Genomic DNA, 21,368 nt, shown 5'->3' on the forward strand with positions numbered 1-21,368 from the left:
CTAACATGGCTGCTACTCTGAAACCTGTCATAATCTAATAAATACTTCAAGAGTTCTGTTTTTTAAAATGACTATGAAACTAGTATTGTGGGTTTCTGCGTTCATTGACTCTGTCGGATTCCATAGCACATTTCCTTTATTTGCGTGTAAACAGACTTTCGTTAATTGCCAGCCCCATGAACTCTGGCGGTCAAATAGGGTTCTATTCATCTTGCACATCTTCTCCAGTAATACTTGTCTGTAGGCCAAATTATGCTCTCATCTATAAAACCTCTATTATTATTATGCAGCCACGTTAATTTACTATTACAGTAGTGCCCAAAGGCCCCAACCAGGATTGGTGTCCCACTGTATATTGGAGATTATGCCCAGTGACACCGCTGCAAATCTATTTAAATGTAATGTCAGTGTGAGAATGATGGATGGAAATAATCTGGTTTGACGGTCAGAGCTCAGAGTGAGTTTGCAGGGACGGCAGTAAAAAAAACCCCCAAAATATCTTAATTCTTGCAAACCGAGCAAATGTAAATCAGTAAGAAATTAATATGGAGCCATAAGAACGGCCCTATTGGATCAGAACAATTGTCCATCTATCCTGGTATCCTGTCTTCTGACAGTGGCCAATACCAAATGCCTCTGAGGGAATGAACAGTACACCTCAAGTGATCCATCCCCTGTGATCCGCTCCCAGCACCTGGCAGTCAGAGGCCTAGGAATGCCCAGTGTGGGGGTTGCATCCCTGACCATCTTAGCTAATAGCCATTGATGGAACTATCCCCCATGAACTTATCTAATTCTTTTTTTAACCTAGTTATACTGAGTATTATTAGCATACTTCAGTAGTGTCCAACCTGTGGTGCTCAAGGATGACAGTATTAAGAAAATGCATTGTGCAGGAGGTCAGACTAGATGATCATAATGGTCCCTTCTGACCTTAGTTTCTATGAATCTATGAAAATGTGCATTTGATATGAATGAAAATACATTTCCTGATCTGCCCCTGAAGTTTTTTAATGAACGTGTTTGAGAGTTAGCCCCATGGTTACCAGGAGGAAATAGGAATCTCACCTGCCATCGAGCCCCCAAAAGCAAAACAGGAGTTTGCCCAGAGGAGCACTTAGCAGAGGTTGGCTCCTTTCCCTTTCCTACATTGGTGCCATAGGGCACCCCAGGAGAAGTGAATAAACAAGAGAAGCTAGAAGAACCAACAGTCAGTTCTGGCTCCTTGATTCTCTTCCCCAGACCAGCTTAGAACAAGTAACCTGCGGGCTGCTCCAGCCAATCCCCTGTCTACCCTCAACATGCCTGCTACACCAATGGCTGCAGAGAGGGCACTGGGACAGCTGCCTATGATGGCTTTTTGCCACAGGTGACTCCACAGGAATTCTGGGGGAAATCCGAAGCAGGGGACTTGTGTGTGGTTTCTGCTCCCTTTCTGCCTGAAGGTGCAAAGGGAGCAGAGCAGGACACAGAACCTGCCCCCAGATATTGAGTGCAATCCCATTCCCTTTTTGTAATAAAGTGTTTGTCCCTCAAGCTGAAAGGTTTTGACAGCACCAGTATACCGCACCTATATCCATGACCTATAAAACAGCCATCCCTCCTTCCTAATGTAACCCTTCTGCCCGTCAGAGTTGGCAGCAACAAGGGCCGGGTTCAATATCTATCTATTGCATTCTAATAACACAATGCAAACCGGCTCGAGCCCCCACCCAGTGACCTGGGACAAATATATACCACCCCCGCTGGGCGCCTCCAAGAGGCAATACTTCCCCTCTCGCAAGCACATAGTCTGAGTGTAGCAAAAGCCTTTTAATAACAGAGAGAAACAGTGTGGCATTATGTTGGGGAAACACCACCAACAGGATTCATAACACAACCCATGAGCAAAAACCCACCCCAAGCAAATTGGGGCATGCTCTTTCCCTTTGGTTCTTGAGTCCAGCAACCCCAAATCACCCAAAGTCCCAAAAGTCCAATGACCCAAAAGTCTCTTTCCCTGGTCTGGAGCCCCAGAGTTCGAAAGTTTATCTGCTTTACCTCCCAACCTAGGTGGAGATGGGCAGGGGGGAAGAGAGGTAAGAGGCACCTTACATGATCTGAAGCTGACCACCCCACAGCTCCATAGGCCTTCGCTCCGCTCCGCCAGCCGCCCCACGAACTGCTTCGCTCGGCTCGGCTGCCCACCAGCAGCTCCCGCCGTCCCACAAACCGCTCCACCAGCCGGTCCACGAACTGCTCCGCTCCACGTCCCACAAGCAGCTCCCGCCATCCCACGAACTGCTCCACCAGCCTGTCCACAAGGCACTCCAGCCGTCCCGCAAACTGCTCCACAATATATCTTCAGGCTTCCCCACTACTTAACACAACACTCAGTGATTTCAGCTCTTAGTCAGTTCAGCTCCTTGGTGAATTCAGCTTGTAGTAGGAGAGCCTCAGTGCTAGTACACCATTAGCCCAAAGTGAGCTCAGCAGCCTGTAACTAGACTCCTAATGGAATCAAAATTAGCTCTGATATTCCATAGCGGAGAGAGGAGGAAGTGCAATTAGCATGTAAGGCCCTCACCAAGGGGCCCATGCCACCAAGTATTAATACTTATCCCCAGCCTCTCTCAATTCAGAGTTTTGGAACCCATGACCCTTGCCTAGCGAGTGCTACTTAGTTGATGGTGAATCCCTCCATCATAACAAAAGGCCAAGTACAGTTCCCAGCACAGTTCCCATAATCAGGGTAATAACAATTTATTCTTCCTGCCCCAATAACAGAGACACTGGGGATCCCACAGCAGCCAAAGTGACCATTTGGGCAGCTATGGCCTCATTCTAGGCGGGGTGGGTGTGCCTATGCAAATGAGATCAGCCCCTGAAGTTCTTTTCCACAACTTGCCACACCTCACCACCAGATGTCAGGGTGGAGCTCATCCTAACACTGCTTACACTAATAAACTCCGCCAATATCAAACCCTGGAGCTGCCACAGCCATTTTAAACTTTTATTTTTCACAGTGGTTGAGCACCCTGCAGATGCAGACGTCTGAAGCCTGGCAAATGCCTACAGTTAGGCTAAATATACCCTGCTAAGTAAACCATGCTGAGCATGATTTAAGATGTTCACAGGTGAAAGTCTGCAGTGCATGGAGTTAATATTCCCAGATGCTGGGACAAACCCAGTATCCAGATTTTAAGATGTCACGGCAGATCCTCTGCTAAATCAGCAAAACTCCATTGACTTCAGCTAAAAATCGGTGGAGACCTGTGCCAACTTACACCAGCTGAAGATCTGGTCCATAATTTAGCTGTACTTTGATACCTGGTTTTAGGCCAGCGGTTCTCAAACTGTGGGTCTCGACCCTGTTTTAATGGGGTCATCAGAATGGAAGGTAGACTTGCTGGGGCCCATGGCCAAAGCCCAAGCCCCACAGCCAAAGCTGAAGCCCCAGGGCTTCAGCCCTGGGCAGTGAGGCTCAGGTTACAGGTCATCTGTCCAGGCCAGTGGGGCTCAGACTTTGACTTTGGCCCCTCCATCTGGGGCGGCGGGGCTCGGGCGAGCTCAGGCTTTGGTCCTCCCTTGTGGGGTCCCGTAGTCATTTTTGTTGTCAGAATGGGATCATAGTACAATGAAATTTGAGAACCACTGTTTTAGACACATAATTACCTTCCATGGAGTCAGGAAACTAAGACAAAACTAATAGGGGGGTACTCAGAGTCTATGGTGGTGAGGACCACATACACACCTAGATAGATGGTTATATGTGTGGCAGGGTACTGTAACAATGCATTTGCATTTTTGTATTTAAATGTAATAATAACAATGAATTTCTCCTGGCTCTCAGATGCTCGTGTTTTTTCAGACTACAATTAGATTTCAAGCTCTTCAAACACAATCTTCAAAGCAAGGATTTTGTCTTCTTGTGTTTGTATATCACCTAGCACAAAGGGGGCCCAGTCCTGACTGGAGACTTAGGTACTACCACAATACAAATAAAATAATAATAATATATAATTATTACACTGATGTTATTACACTGGTATTATACACTGACAACCTTAAAATTTTTTGCTCTAGGAATACTATTTTACACTTAAGCCTTCTTTGGAAGAGCTTTCCAAAGTGTTAAGTGTGGCTTGTACACAGTTCTGTACTGCTTCTGAATTCTGTTGTGAGTGTAACCCAAAACACATGCCCAGACACGTCAACATGCTAAATGCAGCACCTGAGTCAGCAGCAGTGGAAGCAAATTTTGAAAACAGTACCTAAGTATACTAAGCACTGCAGGAATGGAAGAGAACACTCAGTTGAATCATGATTTATATACTTGTGCCACCTGATGGATATTTGCTGTCACTACAGTAAGAGCAACAATACACAATGCTGTAATAAACCCCCTGACATGCCGATCTCACGACTGGTTATATTTTCTTTCAGCATTATATCTAAGGCTGCAGTTCAGCAAAGTATGTGCTTATCCTTAAGCACATGCTTAAGTCCGTCCTTATTCAGCAAAGATACATCAGAGAATCGGCATTGAACCAATTTCCCAGCATGGTGTCAGAGGCAATCTGTTGCTGAAGGTGCTGTCTTAAGATGAGATGGAAATCTGAGGTTCTGACCGTCTGTGGTCATTACAGGTTCCTTAGTACTTTTTGAAACAGTTTAGCTTCTAGCAGAATTCCAACATAAGTGATGACATTGTGCTACTACCTCCATGTCTAATGAATTCAGCACAGGCTGAAAGAGGGACATTGTCGATTTTATCCTTCACTGGGTGACCTTGGACATGTCAGGTAACATTTCTGGGGGAAATTCTCAAAAGGTACAAATGGCAGGTAGGTGCCAAATTCTCATTGAAAGTCAATAGGAGTTAGGCAGCCTACCTGTCATCTGTGCTTTGAAAATCTCTCTCTCTCTGTGCCTCAGTATCCCCATTTGTAAAGTAGAGATAATACTAGCTCATCTTTGCGAAGTGCTTTGATTAAAGGTGTTATAGGAGTTGTGACAAAGTTCCTCCCCTACCTTGGTGGGTCTTGCGCTTATTGGCGGATTTGCTCGTCTTGGAGCTTCATGGCAGCCCTCAGCTTGGCTGTTTTTCTGAACCCACAGTCCAGGTCGATGACTCCTGTGTCTGACCAGGAGTTGGGAGGATTTGGGGGAACGCAGGCCCGCCCTCTACTCCGGGTTCCAGCCCAAGGCCCTGTGGAATGCAGCTGTCTAGAGTGCCTCCTGGAACAGCTGTGCGACAGCTACAACTCCCTGGGCTACTTTCCCATGGCCTCCTCACAACACCTTCTTTATCCTCACCATAGGACCTTCCTGCTGGCGTCTGATAATGCTTGTACACCTCAGTCCTCCAACAGTTTGCGTTCTCACTCTCAGCTCCTCACACACACACCACAAACTGAAGTGAGCGCCTTTTTAAAACTCCAGGTGCCCTGATTAGCCTGCCTTAATTGGTTCTAGCAGCTTCTTGATTGGCTGCAGGTGTTCTAATCAGCCTGTCAGTCTTAATTGTCTCCAGAAGGTTCCTGATTGTTCTGGAACCTTCCCCGTTGCTGTCCGGGGCTCTCTGCTCGGTGACCCCGTCCGGTTCCCTCCGCCTGACCCTCTGATTGAGGGATGGAGCGAGGGACACCAGCCACAGCCGTTAGCTGCTGTGAATACCATCATTATTGTCATCTAGGAGAGGTCTTATAATACATGGGTGTACCCCCCTCCCTCCCAACCACCCACCCCACAGCCGTGCCCATCTTGTCGGGCACTCTCAGGAGAGGGAGGGTCGGTGACCCTGGGCGCGGCACTAGGTAACTCGAGGGGGTGGAAGACCACGAGTGTCGAGGAAGCCCCCCCGCTCTAGGCCACCAGGTAACTCAGGAGGGTGGAAGACCACGAGTGTCGAGGAAGCCCCCCCGCTCTGGGCCTGGGCTAACCTGAACACCTCTCCCTCCTGAAAGCTGTTGTGTTATATCTTTTGATTGCGTTGTTTTGTTGCTAAGTTTTTCTTTATCTTTTTGTAATTTCTGTAACTGTTACAAATAAACTTCTTTTCTGTTTCAAAAAAAAAAAAAAAAAAAAAACCTTCCCCGTTGCTGTCCGGGGCTCTCTGCTCGGTGACCCCGTCCGGTTCCCTCCGTCTGACCCTCTGATTGAGGGACGGAGCGAGAGACGCCAGCCACAGCCGTTGGCTGCTGTGAATACCATCATTATTGTCATCTAGGAGGGGTCTTATAATACATGGGTGTACCCCCCTCCCTCCCAACCACCCACCCCGCAGCCGTGCCCATCTTGTCGGGCACTCTCAGGAGAGGGAGGGTCGGTGACCCTGGGCACGGCACTAGGTAACTCGAGGGGGTGGAAGACCACGAGTGTCGAGGAAGCCCCCCCGCTCTAGGCCACCAGGTAACTCAGGAGGGTGGAAGACCACGAGTGTCGAGGAAGCCCCCCCGCTCTGGGCCTGGGCTAGCCTGAACACCTCTCCCTCCTGAAAGCTGTTGTGTTATACCTTCTGATTGCGTTGTTTTGTTGCTAAGTTTTTCTTTATCTTTTTGTAATCTCTGTACCTGTTACAAATAAACTTCTTTTCTGTTTCCAAAAAAAAAAAAAAAAAAAAAAAAAAAAAACCTTCCCCGTTGCTGTCCGGGGCTCTCTGCTCGGTGACCCCGTCCGGTTCCCTCCGTCTGACCTTTGATTGAGGGGAAGAGCGAGAGACACCAGCCCCAGCCATTGCCGCTGTGGACACCATCGTCACTGTCATCTAGGAGGGGTCCTATAATACGTGGGTGTCCCCCCCCCACCCCCAAATCACCCACCCCGCAGCCGTGCCCATCTTGCCGGGCACTCTCAGGGGGGGGATAATCGGTGATACCGGGCGTGGCACTGGGTAACTCGAGGGGGTGGAAGACCACGAGTGTCGAGGAAGCCCCCCCGCTCTGAGCCCAGGCTAGCCTGAACACTTCTCCCTCCTGAAAACTGCTGTGTTATACCTTCTGTTTGCGTTGTTTTGTTGCATACTTTGATTTGGTTCTTTGGTGATTCTTGTAATTGTCACAATAAAATTTTTTTTCTGTTTCAAAAAAAAAAAAAAACCTTCCCCGTTACCTTACCCAGGGAAAAGAGACCTACTTAGCCTGGGGCTAATATATCTGCCTTCTATTACTCTCCTGTAGCCATCTGGCCCGACCCTGTCACAGAGTGCAAAGTATTATCATCCTGTACAAAAAATCCCAACAGTTCTACTTTAAAAGAAAAAAATGCTTACTTACCTGTATAGTAACTGCTGTTCTTCGAAATCTGTTGTGCACATGTATATTCCACTGCAGGTATATTGTGAGCCCAATGCACTCAAGTCGGAGACTTTTGCCAGCAGAACCAAGAGATGGCACATTCACTCCTACTCTCCTTGTGCACTCATCCGAGGACATAAAAGGGGCATATCTACCACCTGCCTCTCCGTTCCTTCACACTTCTGTGTATCTAATGTCCAAAGTAGTGGGGAAGGTGGGAGGGTTGGGAATGTACACATGCACAACACATCTGGAAGAACAACAGACTGTAGAGGTAAGTAACTGTTTTTTCTCCTTCCAGTGATTATGCACATATACATCCCACTGCAAGTAACTCATCAGCAGTTCCCTTACAGATAGAGTGACTTTGGATCATCTGAACAAATTGTTACCCCAATTTGCAGAAGTTCGCATCATTAGAAGAGGCTTGAGTGGTGGCGTAATGTCTGGAAAAAGTACGTACAGATGACTACATGCTGTTTTGCACATATCTGATATTGGTATATTGCTCAGAAAGGCTGATGAAGCAGACTGAGCCCTGGTGGAGTGAGCTGTATCCTCAGGGGAGGAGAGACTTTAGCAAGATTGTAGCAGAGCTTCATGCAGTCAGAAATCCAATGTGAGAGATGCTGAATGGACACTGATAGACCCTTAATGCTCTCAGTGTAGGCAAGAAGAAAGCCTGGGAGAGGCTGTGAAGGTCCTAGTACAGTCCAGGTGGAATGCCAAAGCTCTGTGAATGTCTGATGTGTGAAGTTTTTCTTCAGCTTTAGAAGAATGGGGCTTTGGGGAAAACACCAGGAAATGAACAGTTTGGTTCAAATGCAGAGGTGACAGTACCTTTGACATAAACTTAGGGTGGGGCTTAATGGAAACCTTGTCTTTATGGAACACCATGAAAGGAGGGTCAGCCAGAGGAGCCTGAAGTTCTGAAACCCTCCTTGAGGAAGTGAATGCCACTGGAAACACCATCTTGTTAGACAGTAGAGATAGGGAGATTGTTGCCCTAGATTCAAAGGGGGGATCCCATTAGTCTGGAGAGGGCTAGGCTGAGATCCCATGAAAGTACTGGATTAGACAAAGGAGAATAAATGTTGAGTAGAAATCTGGAAAGCGGAGGGTGAGAGAAAATGGAAAAGCCCTCTAGTCAGCATTGTGCAGATATGGAAGACAGATGGACTGGCAGGCCAGATGATTTCAAGTGCAAAAGATAGTCCAATACATGTCTAACTCCTGTATGATGGGGCAATAAGTTTTGAAATTGTGCCCAAGTTGAAAACTGCTTCCACTTTTCTGTGTACATAGTTCTAGTGGATTCTTTTCTTCTTACCAAGATGGTCTGCACATATTAGGAGCATGATGTCTCATAAGTATTCAACCAAAGCTCATTCATGAGGTGGAGAGTTTGGAGGTTGGGATGCAATTGCCCAGGTTCTGAGACAGGAGATCCTCAACTAGAATTAAAATTATCTGTGGCCAGACAGAGAGTTGATGTAGGTCCATGAACCAATATTCCATTGGCCAAGCTGCTGTCACTAATATTCATCATCCTTTGTCTGTTTTCATTGCCCTGGCTACCCTTGGAATGAAAGGAACTGGACCGAATGCATATATGAGATGACTGGATCAAGGGAGAAGAAAGGCAACTGTGATGGAACAAAATCTCCTACATTTGTTGTTCAGATTGGTTGTGAACAAATCTATTACTGGGCAGTCCCACTAGTGGAAAATCTGGAGGAGAATGTCCTTGCTCATTAACCACTCATACAGGTGTATGAAATCCCTGCTGAGGGCATCTGCACTTGTTTTTCTTCTTTCTGGAAGGTGGAATGTCTTCAGGGAGACTGTTTCTTATGCATAGATTCCACAGGTCGATAGCTTCCTGGCATTGCTGAGACAACCTTACACCTCCCCTGCATGTTCAGATAAAACATAGCAGCATCTATAACCTGGTGCTTGATGATGGACATAAATGTCTCACAGGCCTAGTGAATAGCTTCACACTCCAACATACTTTTATAGAGCAAAACTTACTGGGGCAACCAAAGAGCTTGAGTCTGAAGTTGACCGAGGTAGGCACCCCAGCCTTTGGCAGAGGCATCCGTTACCAGAGTTCTAGTAGGTTCTGGGGACAGAATGGAACTCCTTTGCATGTGTTCCACAAATCCAACCACAAATCCAGAGACTGAAGCACTCATGCAGGTATGCAAATCCACAAGTCCAGAGAATGCCTGGTAGGACAATATACCAACTGGAGCCAGGCCTGCAGACAGTGAAGGTGAAGTCTGGCATGTGGAGTTACGTATGTGCATGAGACCTTGGGACCCAGGAGCTGTAGGCAGGAATGCACTGTTGTTGTTGGATTGGACATGGGGCTTCTGGACAGAAATTCTTCCATCAGAAGGAAAACCATGGCAGGTGAGGCATCAAGGTCCACCCTGATAAAGCGTATGCGTTGTGTTTGTTGTAACTCTCATTTCTCCAAATTTAGCATCCAGCCCAGATAATAACTGCCTGATCATATATATGCTGTTTTGGACTTGGTTGCTTGATGTTCTGTGAACTCATCAATCGTCCAGGTAAGGAAATATTTGAATGCGTAAACGGTGCAGGTGGACCACTATGCCTGCCATGCAGTTCTTTAGGACCCGTAACCCTGCTATGAAGTCTATAAGATGATCTAAAACAGTGGCTTTCAATCATTCCTGACAACTGTACCCCTTTCAGGAGTCTGATTTATCTTGCATACCCCGAAGTTTCATCTCACTTAAAAACTATTTGCTTACAAAATCAGACATAAAAATACAAAAGTATCATTATTACTGAAAAATAGCTGACTTTCTTTTTTTTTTACCATATAATGATAAAATAAATCAATTGGAATATAAATATTGTACTTACATTTCAGTGTATAGTATATAGAACAACATAAGTATGCCATTGTCTGTATGAAATTTTAATTTGTACTGACTTCGCTAGTCCTTTTTATGTTGCCTTGTAAAATTAGGCAAATACCTAGACGAGTTGATGTACCCTCTGGAAGACCTCTGCATACCCCCAGTGGCACACATACTCCTAGTTGAGAACAACTGATCTAAAAGATCTTGAAGGTGATATCATAGAATAATACAACTGGAAAGGACTTCGAGAGGTCATCTAGTCCAGTCCCCTGCACTCATGGCAGGACTAAGTATTATCTAGACCATTCCTGACAGATGTTTGTCGAATCTGCTCTTAAAAATCTCCAGGGATGGAGATTCCACAACCTCCCTAGGCAATTTATTCCAGTGCTTAACCACCCTGACAGTTAGGAAGTTTTTCGTAATGTCCAACCTAAACCTCCCTTGCTGCAATGTAAGCCCATTGCCTCTTGTCCTATCCTCAGAGGTTAAGAAGATCAATTTTTCTCCCTCCTCCTTGTTACAATCTTTTATGTTCTTGAAAACTGTTATGTCCCCTCTGTCTTCTCCTTTCCAGACTAAACAAACCCAATTTTTTCAGTCTTCCCTCATTGATCATATTTTCTAGACCTTTAATCATTTTTGTTGCTCTTCTCTGGACTTTCTCCAATTTGTCCACATCTTTCCTGAAATGTGACACCCAGGACTGGACACAATACTCCAGCTGAGGCCTAATCAGCGTGGAGCAGAGTGGAAGAATTACTTCTCATGTCTTGCTTACAACACTCCTGCTAATACATCCCAGAAAGATGTTTGCTTTTTTTTGCAACAGCATTACACTGTTGACTCATATTTAGCTTGTGGTCCACTATGACCCCCAGATCCCTTTCCACGGTACTCCTTCCTAGGCAGTCATTTCCCATTTTGTATGTGTGCAACTGATTGTTCCTTCCTAAGTGGAGTACTTTGCATTTGTCCTTTTTGAATTTCATCCTATTTACTTCAAACCATTTCTCCAGTTTGTCCAGATCATTTTGAATTATGGGCTCCGTCCTTTCAGATTCTGAAGAAGAAATGTAGATTTCTTCAGAAAAGGGAGGAGCAGTCCATGTGAGGGTCCGAGGTGGTCTGGGTAGGGGAGAAACCTGGGGATCTAAAGAAAGGAAGGGTCAAGGTCGTTGGGATAGCAATAAGATGATTGGTGCTGGCAGTGCCAGCATGATGGTGTGGGGAGACGGTGCTCTCTGTGCAGACAACATTGAAGGAGCTGGTGGTGTCAAGTGTGTCAGCAGTGCCTGTTGTGCCGAAGGCATTGCTCATGCAGGCTAAGACACCCAAGTTACTCTGACTGGAGTCAGTTGTAGCAGTGGAGAGTCCTGTAGGAGGAGGCACAGAAGATCTCTTGCGGAGTGAAGGGCACCAAAACAGATAAGCTTTCATCCATCAGTGCTGATGTTGCCAAGATAGACTGGATCAGATGGAATTGTGAAGAAGGGCCTGATAAAGGTGAAGACACTGTTCTTAAAGACCCAAAAGAGCACATGCACCACCTGTAATATCTAAAGTATTATTCTTCTCAGCTAACATAAAAATAATACCTTAGCTCAGAACTCCCTTCCGACCTATACCGTGAATCTCTGGAGTTTGCAATTACATGTCTTAGATTGGGGTGGGCAAACTATGTCCTGCAGGCCGAATCTGGCCTGTCAGGGCTTTGGATCTGGCCCACGGGATTGCTAGCCCCATGGTGCAACGGGGCTAAGGCAGGCTCCCTGCCTGCCCTGGCCCCGCACCACTCCCGGAAGTGGCCGGCACCACATCCCTGCAGCCCCTGGAGGACGGGAGGGCAGAGGGCTCTGCGCGCTGCCCTCGCCTGCAGGCACCACCCTCCTGCAGCTCCCATTGGCTGGGACCGGGAAATCGCAGCCAATGGGAGCTGTGGGGTAGGTACCCGCAGGCGAGGGCAGTGCACGGAGCCCTCTACCCCTCCACCTTTCCCCAGGGATGTGGTGCCAGCAGCTTCTGGGAGCAGCGCGGGGCCAGGGCAGGCAGGGAGCCTGCCTTAGCCCCGCTGCGTACTGCTGCCACCCCAGAGCCGCTCAAGGTAAGCAGCGCCGGGCTGGAGCCCACACCCCTCCTGCACCCCAACCCCCTGCCCTGAGCCCCCACCCGCACTCCACACCCTTCCCTGCACCCCAACCCTTACCCTGAGCCCCTTCCTGCACATACACCCTGCATTCCCTCCTGCACCTCAACCCCCTGCCACAGCCCTACATTGATGACTCTGCATGCAATTTCCCCACCCAGATGTGGCCCTTGGGCCAAAAAGTTTGCCCACCCCTGTTTTAGATAGATTGCCAGCAGCTTTCCTACTAAACAGTTGGATTTACAGCTATTGTATTGTCCTCCCAAAACTAAGAGACTTCAGATCTGAATCTCATTTACAGTTATGATGCTTTAAAATGGGGTGAAAGTGAACTTAGCAAAAATGCATAAATTCTTCATCTTGTCCTTTTGGTAACAAGATGATCTGGAACCAATTTATAGAACATAATTCATTTCAGACCATTACTGGAGTGATTTACATCCTGGAGTCTTCTTGGATATATAACTGAAATGGAGTTGTCTGGCTTCATGCATTTTAAAACATTTATCATCTAAATCAGAGATCAAAATGCAAATTCTAACTTCCAGGGACATCATTTTGAGGTCAATATACCAATGATTGAATTACACTGTGATCTACATCTTTTTTTATTTAGCTCTCACAGATAAAATGGAAAATATTCTTCATGTTAATATTTAGTAACCTTTTTGCTTTTTTAATGCTGAATACTCTGGATGCCAGACAACCTAAAGCTATATATACAGTATTGTATCAGTTTCTACAGTTGTGTGGCCTTGCCATTTTATTAGGTATGGTTTGTTATAAAACTGGAAAAATATTTTTCTGCTGTCTAAGTATTCTCTCTCAGCTTTTTTTCTCTTTGCTGAAAGACTTTGGCAACATCTTTGGAAGAAATGAATAACGAGGTCACAGTAGGGGAAGATGCAGCTGCAACTCATATTTGATCCTCCAAGTAATTTTCCAAATACCCCAAAAAGCAAGTGAGGACCTGATAGGCCAAATGAGGAGGAAGCAAAATTCCCTCCTCCTCCTCCCCGTAAACCAGGGTGTCTTTATACATCATAAAGAAGCAGTAAAAGGCACTATTTTGTTTATCTTTGCATTGTACATTTAAACTGTGATCCTATATTCCTAAGTCCATCCAATCAATCTTACCCAGTCTGTAGTTTCTCATATTATCTACAGACACACACATCAGCATCTAAACTCTACATAATGGTTTGTGAACCATCCAACCCCCACACAGCAGACCCTCCTACTGCCCAACCTCCTGCTATAGTCCACGGATCAAAACATCCTGCATCTTATCCTCCACATAGGGTCCACAGATTTCACTATGTGCTGAAGACTCCAATCCATCCCCTGTATATAGCTTAGAAACCACATTGGGGTAGATTCAGATGCAATGAGGAGAGGCCTTTGAATACCTGGTTGTGACTCCCTGATCTCACATCCTCCAACCCCAGAGCAAGTGAGACTTGCACAGGAGCACCTCAGAACTCCACTCCACCATAACCCCTTTCCCTTCTACTCTGTAGCTAGATGAGAGGAGACAGCTGGTACAGAAGGCAGAGGAGCTGCCACTGCAGCAGACTGGAGAATCCAGCCCACTGTATCTAGCTCACCCATCATACACATACAAGCCAGATATGCTCCATGAACTCTGTGACCAAAGAACTTGCAAATTCTAACTCCCAGGGACATCATTTTGAGGTCAATATACCAATGGTTAGATTACACTGTGATCTACATAAGTCTTTTTTTTTTAAGCTCTTTCAGATAAAATGGAAAATATTCTTCATGTTAATATTTAGTAGTAGCTTGGAATGCAAGCTTTTTTATGCTGAATACTTTTATGGTGTAGAATTGTGCCTCAGAATCTAAGCCTTTTATTTTTTCCTGAAGAAAAACCTTCCAAACATGAACAAAGTGCAAGCCAATGCAGTTGTTACCTGAGTTTACCGACACCTTGACACAATATCTGAGAGGGATATGAAATTCCCCCATTCCTCTAAATGGGGTGTATTAAAGCTGAAACATACATGATGAAATTTTAAATGTTATCATCGTTGACTATTTCACTTCTGATCATTCTATCAGAGGCGTCCAGTTACAGTACTGTCCTTATCCTTCAGTGGCAAATATTGAGGTTGGGACAGTGGAGCAGCTGAATGTGAGGTTGGGGGAAGTAGTTCTAGCCACTCTCCTTCCTCTCCTATCCCCAAAAAAACACTGAAGCCACAAGAGGGAGAGAAATAATAATCATCACCACATGTGGTCTCTTGCTGCAAGACTCCTGGGTTTCTGTGGGACTACTGCAGCACACTAGAAATTCTGCAGCGGACAGCAAATTCAAAACAGGAGGATTTACTAAATTAAATATGAAAACAATGATACAATCAAGTTTGCAAAACTTCGGAAAAGCCTCATGCAAAAGTACCACATTCACTGAAACTAAGACCTTATTACTTCTATATGGAAAAGAGACATCGTTCTCCTAATGCATGTACAGAATCTATTACATTAGAAATTTACAATCTATGATGTGAAGAGCTTCTAAAGCTATTATACTACTTTGGTGGCAAATAACACTGAGACAGTTCTATGTTTATGGAACCTTAATTGCAAAATCCTTGACTTGGAAATATTTTTTATGAACTACAAAATTCCAGTGAGATTTTCTGTAATTCCAGCCTTGACTCACTCTTCCTAAAGTTTCTGGTCTAGAAATACATTTTGTTTACTTACTGGGATTTTTTTGTTTTGTTTTTTGTTTTGTTCCTTCTTAAATAAAACCAAACTTCTTACGTGTCTATTTCTTTCTTACACTGTTTACAGTGTTGATTTTCTTGTAAAATAATTTTCAGGAAAGAAAGTCGTATTAGTTTTCAGAACAGCTGGGCTACACATAACTTTGAGAGGTCCAAAGATCAGCAGCAGCAACTTCTCTCTTCAAGCCAAGAGACTCCTGTTCAGTCCAAGGGGAGCAGATTAGATTATTCCCCCATTACTACAATGGAATTTATTAGATTTTTGAGCACAGTGTGGTGATTTCTTGGGGAGGTGTTATTAAGGTTCCACCAAGTATGACTGCAAAACTTCGAAGTTCCTTAAGTCATAGCTATTGGTTTGGCAAAGCTATCAGAACCTACAAGTGTTGCCTAGGGAACTCACAAGGCCTGTAGGACAGCCAGGCCCTCACAGTCTTCACTGGCCTCATCTTGTAAGAAATATGAGGTGTCAATGATCAAAATGAAGTTTACCACGTGCCAATCTTGTAAATTCCATGGCAGTAGGCTTATAGTTGCAGAACTGCACACTTTATAAGATACAGATGGTATCTGTGGATCACGTAAGACCTAGTAAATCCTGCTGACCTGCAGAGATTGGTAGCAGCAGCTTTCTAAGTTTCTTTAACAGAAGCTATTGCGTTTTCAGCCCTAGAACATTTGCGTCCAAAGGCTCTAAATTCATTGATACAAACCATTTGTTTTTTGAAGCTTTATTCTGCAAGGTGTGCTATGATTAGTCCTCTTATGCTATGAATGAGAAGACATTCATTTCAAGTGGCAATTTTTTGCCACAATCTTTTCAACTATACCACAATTTATTAATCATGTTCAAGTGGTTTGTTTTAAGCATCTGGCTTCCCAAAAGGGGCTCTTACCTGATCATCCTTTTTGGGGGGATGGCTGCACTGGTGCTAGTGCAGATGAGATGGGCTCTTTCTCAATGTGCAGCTCAGAGATGCAGTATCCATTAGGAAAAGAATTTTTCACCCTCCAAATAAGAACAAAAGGGCATATACATATACACAAGAGGAAAAAGGCCAAGTTATGACAGCTTCCTGGTGGCCTCCCTTTGCCTGTCTGCTGTAGAACCTTTATTTGTAATTTTCTTGTGTAGTATATACAAGTCTATGGCTGGATTGCCTAGAAAAATCCACCACTGTTTGGGAAGCGCATACTCAGATGGGTTTCCTTGTGGCTGAAGCAGTTTCACATCAGGTTTATTTCCCTGGAATATGAAGCACTCAAAAATAGACAGATGGTAGCTTTACCACCTTGATTAGGGTTTTCAACTTGCTCCACCTTGATGACTTAAAGTCATTACAGCAGCTTTGCCTAACCTGCAAACAATGTGCTGATTCTAGCAAAACTGTAGCTTAACAAGAGCTATTTAGGACTTTCCTGACCTCTAGAACATTTGTGTGGAGAAATGCCTCTGACAAAAGACTATTTCCTTTGAACCAGATGAAGTCTCATTAAGCTCCCCAAACCAGGAGATTGGAGTCTCTCATTACATGAAGCCTTTCACAGATAATGTGGCATCCCCTTCATTGTTTTCCAGTGTTCACCTAAGCAACACACCTGGATCTGATTTGATACTATCACTTCCAATTTGAAAAGTTAACTGGATGGATCTTTCCTAAAGAGAAACCAGGCAGTCCGCTCTTTCAGTGAAGCTGAGCCAATGGCACTACTTTGATAGGAGACAATTCATCCTAATAGGCAGGTGGTTTAAAACCCAAAAATGAGCAGTTGAGCTGATTGCATGCTGTGTTATTGTACTATAAAAGTACATTGAATAAGCTCTTATGAAAGTTTGTAATGTTCTGAACTTGATCATTAGGAGATGTATACAGGCTGTGGTTATGAATTTATGTGTATAGAAAACTGTGCTCATGACCAATACTATGTCTTCAACTACACCTCCCAACAGATGGGGCACCTCCCAAGCCATGAAAACCAGTTCCAAATAACCACCCACTGTACAGTTCAAGAAAAGACAATAATGGACCATTACATTTAATGGGAAGACAGTGAGACACCTGGGCTATCAAGAGGGAATTTACCCACTCTAAATAACTGAGTCACTATGGAGAGAGATGGGGGAAAGGGGGGAAGAAGGGAAGGGAAAAAAACTTTTTAAAAGCAGGCTTGGGCCTGAGGGCTTTTATTCAGAAATTGAGGGACAGACATTAGGCAGGAGGCTGGCTGAACACTGGATTCCCTCATACAACTAGCAGGAACAGGGGGAAACTAAAGATAATAAGTTACTTATTAGTAGAGGAATGCCCAATAGGCAAGTATAAAACCTGAGGTTACACCTTTGTTTATCCTCTGTGAAACCTGTGAAATATTAAGGGAAAGCAAATATCAATTTCAAGTTGTTTTTTCTCAGTAACAGCTCTCTAGCATGCAAGCTGTTTGGTTAATAAAAGTTGGCAGCTCAGAAGGCTGGTTTCACACCTTTAAACCTTTGAGGAGAGGTGATAAACCCCAGCCGAACAGTCTGAGAGGTCTTAAGAATTTGGGAAGGACAAGTCTGGGGAGGCTTGGGACTGGAAGGGCTGGTAGCATCTCCCTACAAAGGGCAACTAGGCCAGTGGAAGCCAGGCTGAGACACTGGGGGCAGGCTACTGTGTCAGGCAATTGAGCCACAGCAACCTTGTATAAAAGCCCTCCAGATTACATTGCTTATGGGTCTGTATACTCTTTTAGAGGTCACAGGGGCATTTACCTTCTTGATCAGTTCCAAGGGAAAGACATCAGCTTTGAGCTGGTCCCAAGCCCAGCTGCCCAAGGTAAGTATGCTAAATTAGCTATTTGTCTAGTTACATGATCACAGTAATCCCTACCAAACAGGCAGCAGAGCCAGTACCACCATCATTTTCTTGAAGGGTTTTAGGGCTGTGGCCAAACTTGAAGGATAGAGCTTTCTTCTACACACTTTTCAGATTTTCAAAAATCTATAAAGTGGGAAATAGGGATGAAATTCAAAAAGTGCCTATATTGTAAGGTCAGATAAGTTTCCTAAAGGGGGCAGCTGCTGCTGTCAACTTGAAGGGTTCTCTTTTAAGCAGCTAGAGAGACAGTGCAACCTTCAAGTTCCACAGCAATGACACTCCTGTCCCAGTTTGTTCAAGATGGGGAAGAATACGCCAGAGAATCTGAGGAGGAGGAGAAACAGCCTACTATTCAAGAAATTCTATACAGCTGAGTTGAAAACTTCCTTTTCCCACCCCCAGGGGAATTGGTCTGTGGGAGACCAAATGGGAAATACCCTTGAGGACAACATGGAATCAGAGTGAGTGCTGTTAAGTATGACCACGCTTCTTTGCGGGGGGTATCCTCCCCCTTGTATTTAGGTAAGGAGCAAGAATATGAACAGAGCCTAAATCAGTTGCTTTAAGCAGCTTAGTGACCTAACTGGGGGGGAAAAGGGACCAGCTGTTGCTATTTCAAAGACCTATTCTAACCAAGAAGTTAATCTTAGAGGATTTAGGTATCATGGTTTCTTGATGAGTCGTGGGAGAAGTACTGCTATCTTGCAGTAAAGACCATGTAATGGGGTCTTAATCTGTGATGAGGGCTCCTATGTGCTATGGTAATACAAAGATGTGAGCTTGCCTCATGCTATAACAGCCCAACTCCCAAAACCTTAAATGCCATTAAGACTAGTTTTTTCTGTTCCAGTGAGGAGCCAGATAAAGGGTGCAAGCTTGAGTTTCTAGTTGTTACTTTATGTACAAAGGGTGAAAAACCAAACAGAAAAGCTTTCCAATATTAGAAATTAAGCTCCAGTCTGTTAAAAAGACAGACTTGATAACTAGTGAAATGGTAATACTGACCCATGAGAGAGCTTGGTTGAGTGAGTTAAGAATTTTTAAGATATAAACTGTTGCTCTAGTCTATTTAAAAAAAGCAGGTTAAAAATCATTTAGATTCAACACCCTCCCCCATTCAATCAAGATGAATGCTCAAAGGCATTGTACAAACAGTTTACACAATGGGGAGCAAGACTATGATCTGCATGTCTGGCTGCTGCCATATAAACATCCAAGAATGTAACTTCACCTTTAAGATGCATAAAAAGCAATTAACTGGTCAGACAATAGGCGCTATCTATGAATTAGAAGACATTCAGATTGCTATAAACTAATTAGGAACTCAGCTGCTGCTTCAACTGAAGCCATTGGATTGCATGCCCAAAATGGAACATTAGGAAGTGAAAAAAAATGAGTACACAAGAGCAGAAAGGATTTTTTGCAGACTTGATTTAGTGATAACCATATTAAAGCTACCATAGAAATTTGGCTACTATCACAGGCTATTTAAGTGCCAGTTTTTAGTATTGGACTGTAATCAGCACCCCCTGAATTTTTGAAAGTGCTCCCCTCCCTGCAAAGGAACTTTGGTGGATTTTCACTTTGTTTGCCAATTTGCAGCTTTTAGTTTCTTCTGTTGCTTGTAAGATGACACATTTACTGTTCCAATTGCATTTTAGCATGAAAATAAATATCACATTAAATACCACCCCCTGGCAGCTTCTCTGAGAGGGAAGCTTCACAGCACTCACCTGTAAAATCACTAAGTAGACATAGTAAAGCTGGCATTAAAGAAATAACTTTGTCAGGCTTGTAATACAAAACAAAACACATTCTGTAATATCTCAGTTGAGGTAATGATTTTCATGAGTTATTCTGGCTAACATCTAATGGAAAAAATGGAGCATATTTGTATAAAGTTTCTTCACTTAAAATGGAAACTATGTATTTATTTCCTGTGAGATTAAAATTAAGAAACTAGATTTCAGTAAACTTGGAGTTACTTTGATTACAATCAGATATCAAGGCCTTGTCTACACTATGAAGTTTTGTTGGCAAAAACACGGCAATGTGACTTTTTGGGGGCAAAAATGCCATTTTGGTGACAAAATACAACCACCCCAATGAGAGGTAAGTCTTTTTCCTTTAAATTTTTGTCAACCAAGTGCCAGCGTAGACACCACACTTGATTTTAAATTGCTTTAATTGGCCTCCAAGTGTCCCACAATGCCCAGGGTGACAGCTCTGGTCAGCAGTTTGAACTCCCCTGCCCTGCAGCCAGGTAAACCACCATTTGCCCCTCCTCCTTAGAAGCCCCAGGAATTTTTGAAATTCCATTTCCTGTTTGCTCAGGGTGGAGAGGTCTCATTGCATCTTCCCAGGTGACCACAGAAAACACTGACCTGGCTTGGACCACTGTGAAACTGCTGTATCTACTCAGATAAACAAAGCACCCAAGATGGAGCAAAAAATGACATGTTCCAAGAGGTACTGCACTGCTCCAATGCAAGAAAAGGAAATGGAAGAAGTGCTCGGAAGCCGGAAATATCAGGAATTTAAGGACTCTATTGAGCAGATGATTAAAGTAATGGAGGAGCAAATACAGATGCTGAAGTCCTTAATAATGCTGCAGATGGGACAGATCTGTGCCTGCCTTCCCCTGCAGCACGTTCAGAACTCTTTTCCATGCCCTCCCAAACTCTGCTTCTTGTCCTTTCCATGACTTCTGTTCCCCCTGTCCCCAGACTACTTTCATAATGATAGCAGGACCTACACACAACTCCGAAAGTCCGCCCTTCCCTAGTATCTCCTTTCCTGCCATCTTTGTGTGTGCTGTTCCTTGTGCAATAAAAGCAAAGTTTCTGAATTGTAACTCACCTTTATTTGGTTTCTGCAAATTGAGATAGCAGGCACTACCAATACACATAGGCAGTTTATTCATGTGCTTGCTGGAATGTAAGGCCCCAAAACGTCACCATTACTTCTTAGGAAAGCTACATGTAATATGACATTGCAGCACCAATCAGATTTACATTACTGGTTCTTATTTTCAAAATGTTGCCTCAAAGCCTCCCAGATTCAAATTGCCCCCCCTCTTGGCTCCTGCTAGCCGTAGTATCTGGCTGCTCAAAAATCAGCTGCCAAGCAATCTACCTCAACGCTCTACTCCTCAGCGAGTCTTTCACCCTTAGCTTCACAAAGATTATGCAATGTTCAACATGCGGCTATGACCACGGGAATTCTCCTCATTAAGGTCTAACCTGCCAAAAAGGCATCACCAGCATGGCTTTAATCTGCCAAAAGCCCATTCCATTGTCATCCAGCACCTGCTCAGCCTGTTGAACTGCTCCTTACTGCCGTCCAGGTTTCCCCATTTAAGGTTTTATGAGCCACAGCTGTAGGAGGTATGCCAGGTCTCCCAGGTTCACTATGGGCATTTCAACATCCCCAAC

Source organism: Chelonia mydas, chromosome 7 (genome assembly GCF_015237465.2).
Source record: "Chelonia mydas isolate rCheMyd1 chromosome 7, rCheMyd1.pri.v2, whole genome shotgun sequence".
Lineage (NCBI taxonomy): Eukaryota > Metazoa > Chordata > Testudines > Cheloniidae > Chelonia > Chelonia mydas.